The following is an 18,206-nucleotide window of genomic DNA, read 5'->3' as shown; positions in this document are numbered from 1 at the left end:
GTTGGCTGTCACACCATTTTCCACTCACCATGCCGGCCAATGTTGTGTCGGGGGAGGACCGGGCCACACCACGGTGCTGTTGAAACCCTTTATCAATGCCATCCAAATACGCATGTCCCGGCGAACCTCAGACGACAGTCTTGTGTGATGATGTTTTTCTTGGGGACCTGTCATGGCCTGAGAGATGGAGCGGGAGAATGGTCGTGCCTTAGGTATAACTCTTAGTGCAAAATTCAACTGACCCTCTCTCTGTTGTAGTTGATGTAAGGTTACTTTATCTTTTGCCAGGCATTGTTGTAGTGTCGTCTTGAATTTTGCAATTTTTTCCTTAGGTAACCGGAAACTCCCCTGTACTGAATCTAATTCAATGCCCAGGAATTCTATTGTGGTCGCTGGACCCACCGTCTTCCCTGGCGCCAAGAGCACCCCGAAGGCACGCATGAGCACGCAAAATTCCTGCAATGCCTAAGCACACTCCCAGGAGCCCGCCGACCCCAGAAAAAGAAAATCATCAAGATAATGCATGACACATTGGTGCCCCGTCGCCTGTCTAAAAACACATTCCAAAAATGAACTGAATTTTTCAAAGTAAGCGCAGGAGACGGAGCATCCCATGGGCATGCACATATCCATGTAGAATTTATCCTGAAATTTAAAACCCAGAAGGTGGTAATCAAGAGGATGGACCGGCAGCAAACGGAAGGCAAACTCAATATCTGATTTGGCCAGCAAGACCCCGGGGCCCAGACCCCTTAGCATCTCCACTGCCTGGTCAAAAGAAGCATATCTTACACTACATATTACCTAATTGATGGCGTCATTCAATGAATTGCCTCTAGGGGCTGACAGATTACGAATCAACCTGAACTCCCCCTCCTCCTTCTTGGCGACCACTCCAAGGGGATAGCAAACAAAATTGTGTACAGGGATGTGATCAAAGGGACCAGCTATTTTGCCCAAGCGTAATTCTTTTGCAATCTTTGTTGCTGCCACCCCAGGATTGGTCCTTACAGAAGGCTGGTTTTTACAATCTGGTGTCCCTATGTAATCCAATGCAGGAATCCTAAAGCCATACAGAAAGCCTTCTTGAAAGGTCCTAGCCATGGCATGATCTGGGTATTTGTTTAACCAAGGAGTCATAGCCATAAAGTCAATGGGTGATTGTGTTACCAGATGTGTCCTCTCCTCACTCCTGTTTCTTCTTTCCTCTATATCAAGATTTATTGAGGCATTTTGATTCTGGGAGAGATGGGTTAGCGCAGATAGAGCATGCGTGCCTGAACTTACAAGTGCCTTAGGGCCTGGTGCATGTCCGCCTATTAAAATCCCACCATGTCCCTTTCCATCCCCCACCGCTCCCTTGACTAGGGGCCGTCCCCGAGGTTTGGGGTGGCCGAAAGGGCTGAGAAGATTGAAATGTGTGACCCTTGTTGAAGTTTTGCACTGGGTTACCCGGCTGCCCTGGCCCAAACTGATCCAACCATGCGATTGTGTCGACTCGTTTCCAGGAAAGTGTTGGGTCAGATGCCCTAGCCTTCCTGAAATTCCTGTCATATGCCTTTCACCCTATGCCCCCATATTTTCATGAGACATAGTAATCCTGCTCTGGTAACAAGCCATCTCTGCTTGCATGTTAGGAGAACGCTCAGCTGTTATTGCCATATACACTGAAAAGGCCCTAATCCAGTTGCTTAAATTCTCCTCTACCCTGAATTTCAACAGTTCACTGTGCCATTCACTAAGAAGCATCTTGAATACTCCATTTCCCTTTCGTCAACAAGTAGAGAGAACATATTAACGTAAGCACCAGACCATACCTATTCTTTAATTTCCCGTGTTACATGCCTGGCCAAATGTTCCCTTCCTGTGCGTGACTCACCCACGCCCAGTAATGGCAATGTCACTTCCTTACCTATTGCAACAACTCCAGCAGGCTCCGTCAGCTTCACCTTCGCATCGCCGCTCACTGGCACATCTTTGTTGCTTCCTGCTAAAGGAACCCCCCCCCCCCCTGTTGGTTGCGGGAGAGATGGAGTACCTGGCCTTTCGCCTGGCGTCCCGCCTGGTGTTGCAATAATCTTTGCAACCATCTTTTTTGCCTCAGCCAAAGGGTCCTCCCCTACCTCCTTTGCCCCCACTAAAGTTGGCAACATTCCTCCCCTCCCTAACAAAGGGAGAACTGCCGCTATCTGTGCCACTAATTCCTGTGGGACCTGATTGATGTCTGTTGGGGTACCTGATGGAACACCACCCTGCGGGCCCACCCCCACCGGGACCATTGTGACAGGTGTAGGCACCACTGGGACAGGTATAGGGATCCCTGGACTAGGTGTGGGCACCACTGCGATAGGTGTGGGGATGACCGGGGTAGGTGTGGGGTCCATTGGAATCGGTGTCGGCACCACCGGGATAGGTGTGGGGACCACTGGAATATTTGTGGGAACCACTGGGATAGATGTGGGGACCACCGGGACCAGTGTGAATGGAACCCCTGAGGGACCCCCGCCCGAAGCATCCTCACCCAGATGATGGACTGGCACGGAGGCTTTTTCCTGATTCTTCCCCTTCCTGAGCCTAGCCTGCCTGGGGAGTGGATCCAATTCACCCCTCGGTTTTGGGGGCACGATGGTTCGCTTAGGCCTCCCCACCACCTCGCTCTGCCCTTCCACTCTTTCCCTAAGTTCTGCAAGGCTCTGCCCTATTTTTTCAACCTTTCCCCATCTCCTATCCTTAGTTACCATCCTACGCATCATTGATTCCATCGGATGTATGATTGTACAACGACTGCCTATACCACGAATTCCTAAACCACGAAGGCTAAACAACGAGAAAAGCCTAACAACTTCATTTTTAACAACAATTTCCTCAACCACGAAAAAAAACACCTCGTTACTGACCAATAGATGGCGCTATTGATTTTATTTTTCCTTCTTAAATGTCCTTCTCAAGAGTGTATGTGCTCCTATTAAAATGTATTCATAACCTTCACTCGTACTTCATATTTTGCATTGTTTTTCAGCTGTAAAGTGGATGGAGATGCCAGTCTTAAACATCTGCTTTTTCCCCACTGTAAAGCGTCCATTTTAACCTAGCGCAGGCACATTTTCAATCTAGGATTTGCATTTCTGCGGCTGGCACTAATATTCTTCATTTTTATAACCACCCACTTTTAATATACTACTCCTTAAAAATTTTGTTTTAAGTATTTTAAAAAAAACATTTATTCTAAGGAATGACCTACCTTTGAATGTCAGCGAATTCTGCATTTGCTCTTTTAATTTAGTACATCCAAGCTGGATAAAACCATACTATTTTCCAAAACTCTTTATATATCGCCTGCCAGGGTGCAGACGAAACGATAATGCTAACATTAGCATTAAACGATGTTAATCTCTACATTCAATTCAAACCTATTATTTTTGTCAAAGGATGAATTTTCATTTTGCGGAGATGAGTGACGTATCTCTCCAACAATAGAGACGAGTTGTGGGAAGGTGAAGAGTGACATTATACTACGTCACTGGCCAATCAAAATGCAGGAAATGTGAATGAGACGTGCCTAACATTATACAGATGAAGTACCTGACATTCTTCCAGGACTTCGTGGTTCCGGTCTTCGTTGTTCGTCGTGGTTCGTTGTAAAAACATCGTGGAAAACTTAAGTCGTTGTTGAGACTTCGTTGTTTAGGATGTTCCCCGATTCCATCATGTGCTCCATGCGGGAACGCTTCGCGCCACGCCTACTGGCCATGGCTCCTGAGACAAACTTGCAAGGTCACTTATACACTGATAGGCAATAACACCACGAACACAATGTTATCTGTACCTAAGCATCTTCTCTCACTGAGAGCCTACCCACAGTATTTGCCTGGCCTGGAAACCTGTCCAGGTCCTTACCTGAGCACTGTTGGATGTACACAGACCGGGCGTAAGCACCACGCAACTGGAGCCGCACCACACCAGCTAACCTGGATGTTGGGCAAGTAATCTCACACCCGTGCGGCCCACAGAAGCAGTGAAATGCAGGCCTGTCTGTGACCTCTGTGGTGATGTCCTTGTACCTCCTCCGAAGCGCCGGTGCGGTGAGGGTGAGTCTTTCTGAACCTGGCTTCTGTAATTATGACAAATAGAATGTTACTTATCTTGAAATCTCATCAAAATAACATTGCCTTTTAATATACCTCCACACAGTATAGCTCAGGTCCGTGATGCAGGTGTAATGGGACAAGGCACACTGAGCCCCTAAAATACCCCCTTAAAAGGAACTTAGATGCATACCAGATCTCTCTATTTGTTCTGCTTGCAGCAAATGCACACGAGCACCCCACCGTCTGTTTAAACCATAAAATACCCCCTTAAAAGGAACTTAGATGCATACCAGATCGAGCCAATTCACATACTGCTCCTGTTTATAGTATAGCTGAACACTCAGCGTGGGATCGTAGCCTTTCCAGGCAAGATTTAAATACTGCCCACTACGGGGATAGAACCCGGGACCGTAGCGTTATAACTTCCACACTCAAATCAACTGAGCCAACAATTAGCACGCGCGCACCCAGAGCGGAATCGGAGCCCTACCCGGCAAGATTTAAATACTGCCCTCAACCGAGCCAACAATCAGCTCACTGCGGCTGACTTTATGCCGCAGCACGACCAGGGAGACTCAACACAACAGAGAGCGGGACAAAGCTCCACAGCAAGTAGCGCAATGCGGGCCTGCCCACCCCCGAGTACCTCAAAGAAGCGCCGCCCTTATCTCTCCCGACGATGCCTTGAGTGCGATGCGGTGAGGCTTCCTGATTCCGTGCCGACAATCACTGTGTCGCCCGACATGCCATCCGCGCCGCAACCTGCAAAAAAGGAGGGAGAACACCAAAGAAGGAGGCGCTGCCGATCTCCCCAGCGCTTCAGTACAGATTCCGAAGCCTTCAAATCCTGATGACACCGACCTCCGGGCTGTGTACCTGAAAAGATAAAACAAAGAAAAAGAATTACAGCCTTTCTAGAGGCTGAAGGGGCAGGCCGTGGAGTGCGGAGTCAAAGAGGCAGACTCCCGCGCTCCCCGGCCTGGCACCCCTTACATGCCAGGCCGGTTCTAACCGGCCTGGCCTTTGATCCCTGGTGACCCGGGAGTGATTCTATCACTTCCGGGTCACTGGGAGACCCAGGGTCCAATCAGCATTGCGGTGCGCCTGTCGCATCATTGTAACGCGACAGGCTCGCCCCAACACAGAGAGAGGGTGGGGGCCAGTGCGCCCGCCATACTTGTGGCGGGACCGATGCCGGCCCGCCTTTGTCGCAGTTCAACTGGAGCTGTGCTGCTAGAAAGCACACCTCGAAACAGGGGATGCCCTAGTTTAGGACAAATAAAATGATACTTGCATGTTCTAGAACTAGAAAACCTCTGGAGTGACCCAACTACTACAACAGGTGGAACCCGGGACATTGTAAAACTTTGTTTTGGAACCATATGATTGAACAGTGCCATAAAAATGTAAAACCTGTCAGTTTGATGTATGGGTTCCTGGTTCATAGGCCCATTCCTGGCTTAGATACTTACATGGGTGCCATCTGTCAATTTTATGCTAGATTATTGTTCATCAAAGCCAGGTTCTGTATGCATGCGAACCGCACATGCAACCGCCTACAAAATGACACAGGTCCTTTTTTGTTCCTTTTAGTTACTGATCTGGGCTGGATCACTAACTAAAAAGAAAATAAAACTGCAAAAAGTGTTATTATTATTTTTTAAAGCAAGCAGGCAGCGGCCATGGAAGCAACATGGCTGGAGTGTGGAGGGCGAAAAGCGAAGAAACACAGGGATGGGAAGGCGCACTGCAGCAACACAGGAGGCAATGCAAAAGCAACGGGAAGATCTGGAGAGGATCTGAAAGCAATGGTTGGTAGCGGAACATGGGGGTTGGGAAAAGCAACACAGAGGGGACGGAAAGGGGAAGGAATGGTGAGAGAAGAACACTGGTGAGCGAAGACAGAATCGGGTGGGGAGAAGCAATCTGGCAATAGAGAGCTACACAGAGTGCAGGGAAAGAGACGTACACACAAGAGAAAGCTCTAAAACTCACTCACACTAATGGAGTGGTTCACACCAAAGAAAAAAGCAATGCTTGAAGACACAAGATTGACAAGCTGGGACACGAATAAGATGCAGGCAAATGAAAGTGACAAAGAAAGACAACCAATGGTAAGCAATGGGCGGTCACCCAGCCTTCTGTGTTCTTCATGAGCCACAATATGCCTCACAACTGACTACTCGCTGTCTAGTAGACTCCACCCAATGAAATGGACGATTTTAAACAAGGCCTAAGTATCATGTTTTGGCCGTTGCAAAATCTTAAAACATGAAGAAATGGCTAATATTTTTCTATGTAAAAAGTGGCACCCCTAGATCCGTGCAAAGCAGCTGGTGAATACTTTAGTGAGCTTCTCTCAGGTCATACATCTAACCTAGAAGTGCTCAGTGGAAACTGCTTGGGTGCCCTTGACCAATCTATGGATGCCTGATTTGAAGAACTAAAGTCAGCAATCCCCTATACTACATAGCTGGCTGCGGCAATAAAACACCATTATTGTAGGAAAGACAATAGTTTGCAGTAGGAGCAAAGAAAGTCGCTGTGCTTTTTTCCTCACTAGTTAACTTTCCAAGAGAGATTTTGTCTGTAGGCATTGTGTGTTGCAGCGATGGCTCACTGACTGACTCATCGCTCAGGGCTCTCACCGCATCAAAGTGCTCTTTTTTTTTTTTTTTTGCAGAAAAAGAAGAAATTGACAGGATTTTTCTGGTGCCTCAGAAGCCGGTGGCCCTGGTAGCCTGGCTGCCATTGTAGCGGATGAGGCCTGTTCCAGAAATGAAGGCCTGCGTAGGCCTCACGTCTGACGTTGGGTCGATTCACTGTGTGCACAATGGTCGGCCTTGGCTCCCGCGGGAACATAAAGAGCGCCGTTCTCGCATATGGAACTTCTCATGCAGTACTGTGGCCTTCAGGTAGGCTAGCATTTGACAGAAATACTCGGAATGTAATATTATGACGCAGTTTGCACACTACTTCAAGTGCAATGTCGTGACTGCACGCCCACAGCCTCACTATCGTCCTTTAGTGCCCACTACAGACAGATAAAGAGTAATCAGGACTCTTCACCCATACATTCCTTGGCACTCTTGAGAAGGCAAAAAAGAATACATTTGGAAACAAATATGATGCTGTTAATTATTTGGGCCGAAATGCATATTTGGCTCACTGTTGCTGTTTGCACCGCGGAGCACACTTAAAGGTGCGCCTGGCGCAGACAGGTGCAGTGCACTACATGAGGGAGTGCCTCGTGTGATTGTGCTGTCGCAACATGTTCGTTTGGCATGAGACATCATTTATTTCGATTCGAAATTGCAGGTGGGGGCTACACAAACATCTGTAGCCCCTTCTGTTCTGCTGACGTGCAGAGGGAATGCAAGAAGCGGGCGTAAACGTAAATGCACTACACAAGCATGTTCAGGCTACATTCAGCAGGCTGTTTTGAAAAATTTGAGGAGCACTGCGGAATTCTGCAACATTTTGAGTTGAAGTCACATATCATGGCATGTTTTCAGGTTATTATGCTCCACCTTGCTGGTGACCGCGAAAGAGACTCGACCTGATTTAGAGTTGGGCAGTCACTGAAAGACCCTCGATTAAGCACCAAACTGGTCCGGTGTTTTGATGGAAGATGCACAGACATTATAATAGACCCTTACTGTACCTTTAATCTTGTGTGCTTAGATATACACATACACGCACAAAGACAGATGCGCATGTGAACACAAACGCACACACATAAAACAAGCATTTGCAATGCAATAGGTCTCGCATTAGGAAAGTTAGAGCTATTGGTATTGTAAATGACAAATTTTGTATTTATGTGTTGGTTTTGAAAATAGCTAAATTAATAGCTTTGTCATTTACAATTCCAATAGTTTTAACTTTCGCAAATGTGACAACTATAGCATTTCTAATGCAATATGTGTTGCATTTACGTGACTTAGATGTATTGATATTACAAATAACAATGGCTTTTATTTTTTTTAAATAATTAATACTTAAATAAAAGTTATTGTAATTTATAATGGCAATAGCTTAAACTTTTGTAAATAACTTTTGTGAAGATTATGTTCAGTGTATTTTATTGTGACGAAAATCCAAGAACAGAAGTGAAATATTAATATCTTTATGTGACATTTGTAAAAGCTTGAAACATTGAGAGAACATATTTGAACTTGTTGTTGAATGGTTGCACAAACTCCTCAAATAACCAGCTCCAGCTGTCTGGACAACTGATTTCACTGGAAATAAGCTCCCCCATTCCTATTGTCCCCTGCTTCCCATGCAGGCCGCAGCCTCTGACAGGAAACGCGCTGGTGGGATCCTCCCTCGAGCTCCGGGGGTCTGTGGGAGCGACACCACTTACCAGCAGTGCGTTATAATAGACATACTATTAAAAGACTAAACACCAAAGACGTCAGCTGGCCACATATGTTGAGATCCACCTTCTCACTGCATGTATTTTTAATCTACGGCACTCGCAAGCTTTGTCTAGTAAAATCACACCTTTAATGGGGGCAGTGAGACTACAAGCCCCAGAATCCAAAGCGGCGCTGCTTGAAAAGCCAGGACAGGCCCAAGGGCATTCGTGACACGGGGTCATCTGACAGCTGTGATGTCATAAGCAGAGACCACACTTAAAAAGTGAGAGGGCCCAAGGGCGTTCGTGACACGGAGTCATCTGACAGCTGTGATGTCATAAGCAGAGAGCACACTTAAAAAGTGAGAGGGTTTCATCCACTGGATCCGCGTGACAATGCCAGCCCCAAGGGTGGCTTGACCTGCACTTAAAAACGAGTCGACATGCCATTGCCCAGTTTTCTCATAAGTGCGGCACGAGAAGCGTATGGAATCTAAAACAGAATGAAAGAACAGATGAGGGGGCATGCAGCCAGAAAAATTCAAAGTTGCGGAGAAACAGTTGACACTACACATTGTCAGGTATACCCACACGGGACACGCCCCTTTGTATCTCACTGGCTAAGAGCAGATATTGTTGGCGCAATTTCGACGTTCTTTGGGTTTGGTTCTCACCGTTCTACTAACAGCTGCGGGTGAGACAGCGAGAAACGCGAGTGCAGAAAAGTACAATTTTCATACAGAGGCTTTAAGTTGCTCGGGCCGTAAATCATGGCCATGCCATTTAACAACTAGAACGCGTGCTTACTTAGATAGCGACAGACTGCCAGGAAAGTGAAAGCTAATCCATCTTTAGCAGCGGGCCCCGAAATTAATGACATAAGCACACAAGTACACTAAAATCACCAGTCCTGCGCTGCCATCAGCTCTTTGCCGGCCTGTGAGCAGTGGGAGGGCGGGGGCTGCCTGCGAATGCGCGCCACTCTTCAGTTTTGTTTCGTTTGGACGAACGCGAGCCCGGAGAAGAGAAGTGCCGCATGGGGCCTGGCTGTGTGCGCGCCTTGTTTGCATGCAAGCCAGGCGAAAGCAGGGGCTGTGTATGCGTCTGCGCAAGCGCGCTCGCTCCCGCGGTGAAAACTGACAATGGGAAAGCGCGTAGCACACTGCTGTCCACATTCCCAAATACGGGTCACAATAGTTGTCGAAGCTGACTGCAATCAATGCTTACGCATTGAATGCAGATCGTGCTTCGACCTAAAAAATACATGCATTTAAAGTGCAGAAAGATTTTCCCTCTTTTGAAGATTTTTGCAGAACATTTTTCTGCTCTTTTAATTTCTCCCACTTAAAAAAGGTCTGTATGTTTGTGTTATACATGTAACATTGCCACATACGGCAAAAGGTATGCCCTGTGCCACGAGTACATACAATGCAGGCGCTCAGTCACCCATACATATATATTCATTCATAAGCATGTATTCATACATTCCTAAAGACCATGCTCTCACTGACACCCATGGCAGCCCTGGCATGGTGCCCCTAGGTCAAAGTATATTCCTCAAACCACATTATCTAGCTCTATGGACATTAAGCTTAAAGTCAACAAAGCTAGGCGTGGGTTGTCTGGAAACAATGTGAGAGTTGTTTCGCCTTTAGTAGCTCCCAATGATTTCCACTGATCAGAATTAGCTCTCAGTACAGAAAAAGTTAGAGACCCCTTGATTAAAAGAATCTGAGCAGCAGTGATATTCGAGTGCTAGGCAATGATTGATAAGGTAGGTAGCAAATTAGAAACCTACACAAATATGCAGCATGGGGGGGGTTGAAATTGAACTGCAGAGTGTGGGGGGCCCTCCTACACAGCTAGCAGGGAATTTTGGGGGGTAGAATCGAAGAATATATGGAAGTATTAAGGTCTATTCAAGGAGCATCAGACTGCAGTACAATTGATTTGGACTTAATTTGGAGATATCGTAAACTAAAACAAGCAATACTGTGTTGCAGGCGGAGTTATGGAGTATCTGATTTGCAAAAGAAAACAGATGCCTTTTATGACGCACCAAAATATTACCCGGCCAGTATCGAAAGGTCATACTGGACCAACTCCTCTGGCTGCTCAACATTAACTGCAAGGAGTGTGTATTATAAGGTCCAACAATGAGTTCACACATTTATTTGTTCAGCAGGTTACAATAATGTAAACTTCACAAAATAGATTGGCATGCTCTCCTATAGCCAATCCCAGTGTAATTATATTTTTCTGCACAGTTATGGGTTTGCTGCACTTGCCACAATCTATCTATGCAGATTTTAACAAAATATGCGGTTCCTAAGGCAAACAGAGCAAAAGTTATTATGAAACCGAAAAACAAGTGTCACACAGAGGTAATGTTGTATATTAATGTGAATGCGCAAGTGTGACATTGACATGTGGAACGCTCGTGTTGCTATTATATAATGCATGTTTGCAAATTGAAATATCAAATGATGCTTCCTTGTAAAGCAGTACAACACACGTATTGTTCCTGTGAGGTTGTTTGAGGGAGCCTGGGATGGAATGCAGGAAGGAGATAGAGTCTGGGGAGGGACTGTTGGAATTCAATGACTGGATCGGAACTGTACAGGAAGGACAATGATGAGGATTAGACTCCTTTGCTCCAGAAGTTCTTTGGCTCAGTGGAATCATTTAATTCACCTACATTATCATCATATCTTACAATGGTGAGAAAGATGGGGGTGGGGTATTAATGCAGAGGGAGCATGGAAGGGAATGGATTGTCTCATGAGTCAAGACGCTGAGAAAAAATATTCTGAGATTGCGAGAGAACTGTTAGCATGTGTTTGGAGAGCAGAACATTTCAGAACTTATGGTGGAGTACCAGGCTTGTAATAAACTGATCACAAACCTTTGGTGCATATAATGGCGCCTGGTGGTGGTCGCACTAGGACTGTAAAATTAGCTAGACATGCTTCCAAATGACAAGCTTTTCAATATCGCATGGAGTACCTGCCAGGGATGAATAATGGACATGCAGATTGTAGGTCTAGGTTGCCTTTACCTGTGAATGGCCTGTTGGTGCAGACATGGAAAAATGTGAAGTAGCATTTACCTTGCATGATATCAACTTACTAAGTCAGGTGCACCCTGAGGGTCGGGAAACTGGAGGGATGAAATGACAAACGATTAGATTAATCAAATGGGTAGGTTCCTTAAGGGTGGTTGGCCATATAAAAGGCCATGGAGAATCTACGGTTGGATACAATCGGATCATTGGGATTCGCCGACTAGATCAGAATTTTACATGTGCGTATTAAACTCCTTTGGTCCAAAAGTTATTTGGCTCTGTATAATCATTGAATTCAGCGACATTATTCGTATTTATCAAAGGTAGGTGACCGTTCAGTTGCTGATTGCAGTATTCAAGTGCTAAACTGATACTAAGGATATGAAATGTTTACCTACACTGGGTTAACGTAGAAAAATGACAAAATTGGTATCAATGCTGAAAAACGTGTTGCTCGCATAATTAAATCAACTCTGCGACCCTCATTATAATTACTGTGAGGGTATATAGATTTGGCAATGGGGGCAACTAGGGTGTCAAATGGTGCTTCACCCACCTAACAACTAAATAGAACACATGCACACACAAAAAGTCGGATCTATAATGTAGATTGGATGGCCGTGGCTCTCTGTCCTTTTCACTGTGTTTCATCCCGAAGAAGGCACTGATCGGGTCTCTATTAAGCCAGCTGCTGGCCTCCCCATCATCAGCCGCCATCTTCTCTGCGCCACTCACAAGGAGGGCTTGGCCCCTTCATTCACGAGCTAAGGAACACAGACCGCCCCAAATCGCGCTCTGTTCCACCGGCCGCACACTGCCCTTACGCCGCAGCAGCCTGTCCCGGTCAGGACCGCTTCTTACCAGCATTAACGTAGTCGCCATTGCATCAACTTTCCTCCGTAGATGTTTTTCCTCCGTCTGAAACTAACTCTCGCGAGACTCCAGGAAAAGTGGTAAAAACTACAAAGCGCATGCGCCCATACTTAAAACCTTCCTCGTGCACGTCTTGTCGCGAGATTTCGGTTGCTCACTGTCCCTCAGCGTGTGCCTTACCTATCCCGGAACCAGAAAGAGCATTCGCGAAGGAGACACCGAAAAAGGACAAGCTTGATGTACGTAATCTTGTTTAATGTGATTAATGTGTGTCCGCCATCTTTAACAAGCACGAGCACGGAATCGAAACCGGCCGACGCGGGAATAGAAACCAGTGGTGCGCGCGCACCAGAGGAGCGGGGGCAAGGCAGCGCGATGACAAGCCGAGACGAGGTAGGAGATTTGTGTGTGTAAGGGGGGGTTCTGTGTGTGTATGCGCACTGGCGGCGGCGAGGGGGGGGGCTGTATGTGTGTGTGTGTGTGCGTGCGTGTCTGTGTGCTTCCAAGGAGCCATGGGAGACAGGAGGCGCGCGCGACCTGATCCCAGTTCCAAGGTTGCGCGTGCACCTCACTTGTCTGTCTCCCTTGACTCCTTGAAACCGAGAATGATCACAATAGAGTCTCGGAACGACAGATTGCTTCGCAATCTGTTCGCAGTTCCGAGACCTAAAAAGCACATGGGGCACATGTAAACATGCACGCAAGTGCAAACTCACAACAGTTGCGGGCGCAAAATGATGACCCCCCTCACATCACTCCCCGTAAACTGTGATGATGAGTCCCTGAGTCTCCCATGTCTCATAAACATTCACTCATGTTGAGCTGTAAGCTCCTTAAGGGGATGGTGGGACTGCCCCTGTGCCCCCTGGGGCTGCAGGGACCTGCGTTACGCCCCTGACTCATAGGCTCAAAAACAGACAATCATAAGCACAACTAAGGGGCCGATTACGATGTCGTTAGGAAAGCATTCCAACTAATCGGGTTAGGAATGCTTTCCGAACTACTCGTATTCTGGGAGTCCTACCGATCTATTACGATGAGTCTGGATGCTTACAGACTCATCTCAGACGTATTCGCATTGACATCAATGGAAGCCTGGGTCCCGAACGAGAACAAAGACTCCCGTTGAAAAAAGGTGTGGTTGGGGACAATCTTCCACCCTGTGTTGTCTGCCACATTGTGCATGGATGGGAAGAGGGGTCCCTTGGGGACATCTACGGGCAATATTCAGTCGCCTCCGGGTGAAGGGGGGTCGCAACTGGCCCCCAAAGTCCAATTCCAAAAGCCGTTTTGTCTCAGTCAAAACGAATCGGAATGGCTGTCCGATTCGCTCATCGCACTCACTCGTTTAGAAACCGTCTCTATTGGGCTGTACGAGTCGGATTCAAATGAGGAGGGCTGCCTGAATCCCATTTGGAACCGAGTCGGACAGCCCGGATGGCTTCCTTGCATTGTAATCGGTCGGTGGGACAACTGACCGATTCGGTCAGAAACAAGGGTTCCGAAATGGATTCAACAATACTGGATCCCATCCGGGGCCCTTCCTAACAACATCCTAATCGGCCCCTATGTGTGCACTCACAAGCATACATGGGGCACATTGTCAAACGTCAAACAAAACCAAATGCACAAAGTACAGAAACTGACATTTTGGTTTCCACACTTCTCGAGTTTCTGTCCCCATCTCTGAGACATTGCCCGAGTCCATTTGATAATGTCTCTATTAAACGTAGGAACCTTGGTAAACTCTGTCAACTGTAATTTTAAGCCTCCTTTTAACCCTATTTAGGTAGTTAGAGCCACAGCTTCACAGAAAAGTGTGATGGACCACTGGCCTACATAACAGTAACAATAGACCAATTTAAAGTATATTTTACAATATGGAGCTCTTATATATTGAAGTTGACAAATTCTTTAGTGCATCTTAATTCCCCGCCCCTATGGCGTGTAGACAAAACAAGCATTGGCAATAACAACAAATCTGGCTTATTACTGCTACCTCCTCTTTAGTCGCTAGTGAGATAAGGCACTCTTTAACTAATAATATATGCAAGAGGTCACTCATCCTTTTACTCATGCATCTATTCATCCACCCACTGACTCATTCTTGCATTCATCCACTCACTATTCACAATAAACCAAGCAGAAATTCAATAAGCAAATGCAAGATAAAAAAAATGAAAACAGGCTGCAACCTAAATGCGGTAGGTAGATGCCTGCAATGAAAAATAAGTAAAAATTTAAACAGAGCAGTGAGTGGCCCTTTTTAAGGGGTAGTGTGCATAGTTTATCACTGTTCTAATGTTCCGTCATAACCTCTCCATTTAGAAATGACATTCTTACCACCTTCGAATAGTAAACAAGGATACACTATCATTTCAAGATGACTGCTGATGTAGAAGCAGTGGCTAGATGCAGATCATTGCAGATGAAAGGAGAAGCCCAGTAGCAGTCTCTGAGGAACTACCTAGTGTCCTAAAAAAAACAAGCATTGGCAAAGCCAACTGGTCTCGCCTACAAAAGAGCTATTGGCTTTGTTTAGCATGTTGTTCAGAAGTGGGGCTGCCGTGTAGCGGGGCTAAAAGTAAAGTAAAAAAACATTATGATGAACCCAGCACTGACCGCATCATAGTGCTTTTTTTTTTCTTTGGACCATTATGTACAGCCGTTGCACAGCTGTACAATATGGCTATAACACTTTGACAAAGCCAATAGGTCTCACATAGGCGAGATGTATTACCTCTCTCAATCCTTGTTTTTACTTGGAGGGAGGGTGTTGCTCATCCTGCTAGGCAGCAAGACCTACCCTTTGGCTCTGGCAAAGGATGTTATGTAAAATTCTCCCAGATGAGCAAAATATGGATAGAGAAAAAATAAAGTTGATGCAGGTATTGTGTTCTGCTATTGCACTTTTAACATATAGATTTTGTTTAATCTATTTGGTGTTGTGCAAGTCTAGCTCCTCGAGGGCTCGCGTTACACAGATAATTTTCCCTGTACCTGGAATACCTCAAACAGGGGCTCTGTGCATAGATGGAATAGCAGTGTTTGTCTGGGGCAGCATGAAACATAAATATAAAAATCGTGCATTCGGGACAGTATTACACAGCACAGTGATATTTTAGATTAAGCACATTTACAAATTGCGCATGCATGCTATATTTGGGAAATTTGCAGTTTTGAAGGTTGTGTAAGTGAACGAGTTTGTGGCAGAAGACCACCATTAATCTTAGCATCCTGTGCGCTATTCCTTCCACATTCATGTCCGGTGCAGGGTGCTTTGTCCAGACTCAGAGAAACATAAGCCAGTTGTTCCAGTAACCGTATTCAACTGTTAAGTGTGCCGGCCTATTTCAAATATTTATTTAACTGTTGCCCCAGGAGTAATATTGCTAAGAAGATGTTTCGTATGTAATCAATAGGTATAGGGAAACTGCCTTTACTACGCAGGCTGAGACATGCGTGCCAGTTCCCCCCACAAGCGAAACAACGCTTGCCTGAACCACGCATCTGCCTTAACCTCGCATAAGCGTGGTTAAGGCAGATAGGGGTCTAAATGTTCAGATGGGCGGGGAGAGAAACAGGAAGTGTTGGGACAGGAAGCTCCGGGACAGGAAGTTCCGGATGTGGACAGGTAAGTGGGGCTGAGGCCAGGTATCGGGGGATAGTTTTTTTGATGAGGGCAGGGTTTTAGGGCTCAGGGTGGGGGGGGGAGATTGGCGTAGTTTTAAGGGCTAAACCACGTGTGCCTCAACAACGCGGTCGCAACATCAAATGAGTCTCAAAGATGCATTCCTTTACCACACATGCCTTTACAACGAATTTCGTTGTAAAGGCATGATTGCTAAAGGGATGTGCATGGTAAATTATCACTATCCCAATTAGCATAGGTATAACGTAGAGCAGTCCCTGGCGGCATTTAACGCCTCTGCGGCAATCACCATCACGGCACCTCCACCCGCACATCGCGCCTATGTGGAGGAAGCGCGTGGCAGTGCGGAACAATCGGAAGCCATAGGCTGCACATCAGTTGGTGGCTACACCCTGCTACGCTGATTGGAAGGCAGAGAGAGAGCGGAGCTCACAGCAGCGAAGGCCTCACCCGGGCTCAACGTACTGAAGGTGAGCACGCTGCAGTCCAGTGTATATACACCCGACAGTCCAGCTGGGCCCCCGCGTGTGAAGACCCGGGTTATTTAAGACCCAGCGGCGCCAGGGGCACGCCCAAAGTCTTCGGGTTCACCTGTCTTAGAATACAGAGACACAGGATACTTCTTCGTGGCGTCAAAGATCAAATTTATTGGCTGCAGCCAGTAACAGAAGTCCTAGAAATCACCACGGTATGAGTTGTCAGGAGACTGCTCAATTTTACAAAGCAAGTCATCCCTTTTTATGCCAAAAATCACATTCCAGACAAATACCTAACATTTACAAACTGTCCAATCACATGTATCCACACCAGAGGTATCGCATGACAGTAAAACCCACTTTTCAGTTGCCCAGCCAATGATCAATCATCGGTCAAACACAACATTCTTCTTTAGACAGGTCGAACGAACCCATAATAAAAAAGGGCACAACGCAATCGTAAATAGACCATAAATAAAGGAGCAGAAACAGGTGAGAGTAGGATAAGGCATATTTGTGTGCAGTAAAACTCTATGATGTCTTGTGCTCTGATCCTTAATCTTGATCAGCTAAAGGGCAGGAACTGGTTTAACAAGGTCAGCTACAGGCAACAGGGTCAGTTCACTCAGGTCAAACAGGAGTCAGCACAAACTCGAGCTAAGGTGTACATGTCCTTAAAAAGACTAGTTCAGCCACAGTCATCGACCTATGTGAGGGCAACCACAAAATGGCTGCCATACACAAAATGGAACCCAAGGGTTCAGAACGAAATCCCTAAATACGTAATGAATCCATCGGTTTAACATGATGAAAACACTCATACTTGCCGCACTAACTAGTTAGGGTTCGCTAATATCAAATTCGTAACGAAACCATGACCTTTATGAAACGGGTTCAGAATTCACGGAACCTCAGACCCTCCTTTTGCCCTTACATAGGCAATAACCTAAACTCACGTCAATCTGAGCCCAGGTCTATATTCATCAGATCATCAAGATGTTGCTGGAGCATAATCCTATTACTTAGTACCTCTCTTGGGACAGGTCTCCTTGCACACGTAGTAGCACAGAGGCCACATATAGCAGGAGCGCACTGCACACAAAGACAGAACAGGAAAAGAATTGCTAAAGCCATCCCAATGATCATCAGAATCTTCCATCCCCAAGTGGATAACAATCCCCAGAACCATCCCATCAACGACCAATCTCCTTCGTCATGTGTACAGACTCGGAGATCTTATGTAGCTTGGAAATTGCCTGGTACACTTTAGGAGCATTGTCTGGAATGAAAATGCAGCAGCTCGATTGAATCAATTTATATACCCCTCCTCTGTCTGCAAGTATGACGTCTAACGCAACTCGATTCTGCAACGTCATAAGACGATCCGATTGGAGCTCAGCAGTCAAATTACTAAGGGCACCGGCAGTCTCAACTATGGTGGACTCAACCACTCTCGTCAATTGCCGTATGTTCCTACTATTAACCATAGGTCCCCAAAACGTCAGGAAACCCTTAAGAAAATCTCCCAATTCTTGTCCTGAAGTATCTTCCTTACTGAAGACACCTGTAACTACCCTAGTTCTGTGGTAATCTGCCGCTGCAGTATACGTAGGGGGCAACAGATACGAAACATAACATGTTCCCGAAAAATCAGGGGGAAACCATGTATATGCTCTATCATAGCACACAA

The sequence above is a fragment of the Lissotriton helveticus genome, chromosome 1_1 (assembly GCF_964261635.1).
Source record: "Lissotriton helveticus chromosome 1_1, aLisHel1.1, whole genome shotgun sequence".
Lineage (NCBI taxonomy): Eukaryota > Metazoa > Chordata > Amphibia > Caudata > Salamandridae > Lissotriton > Lissotriton helveticus.
Note: the sequence above shows the minus strand (reverse complement) of the source record.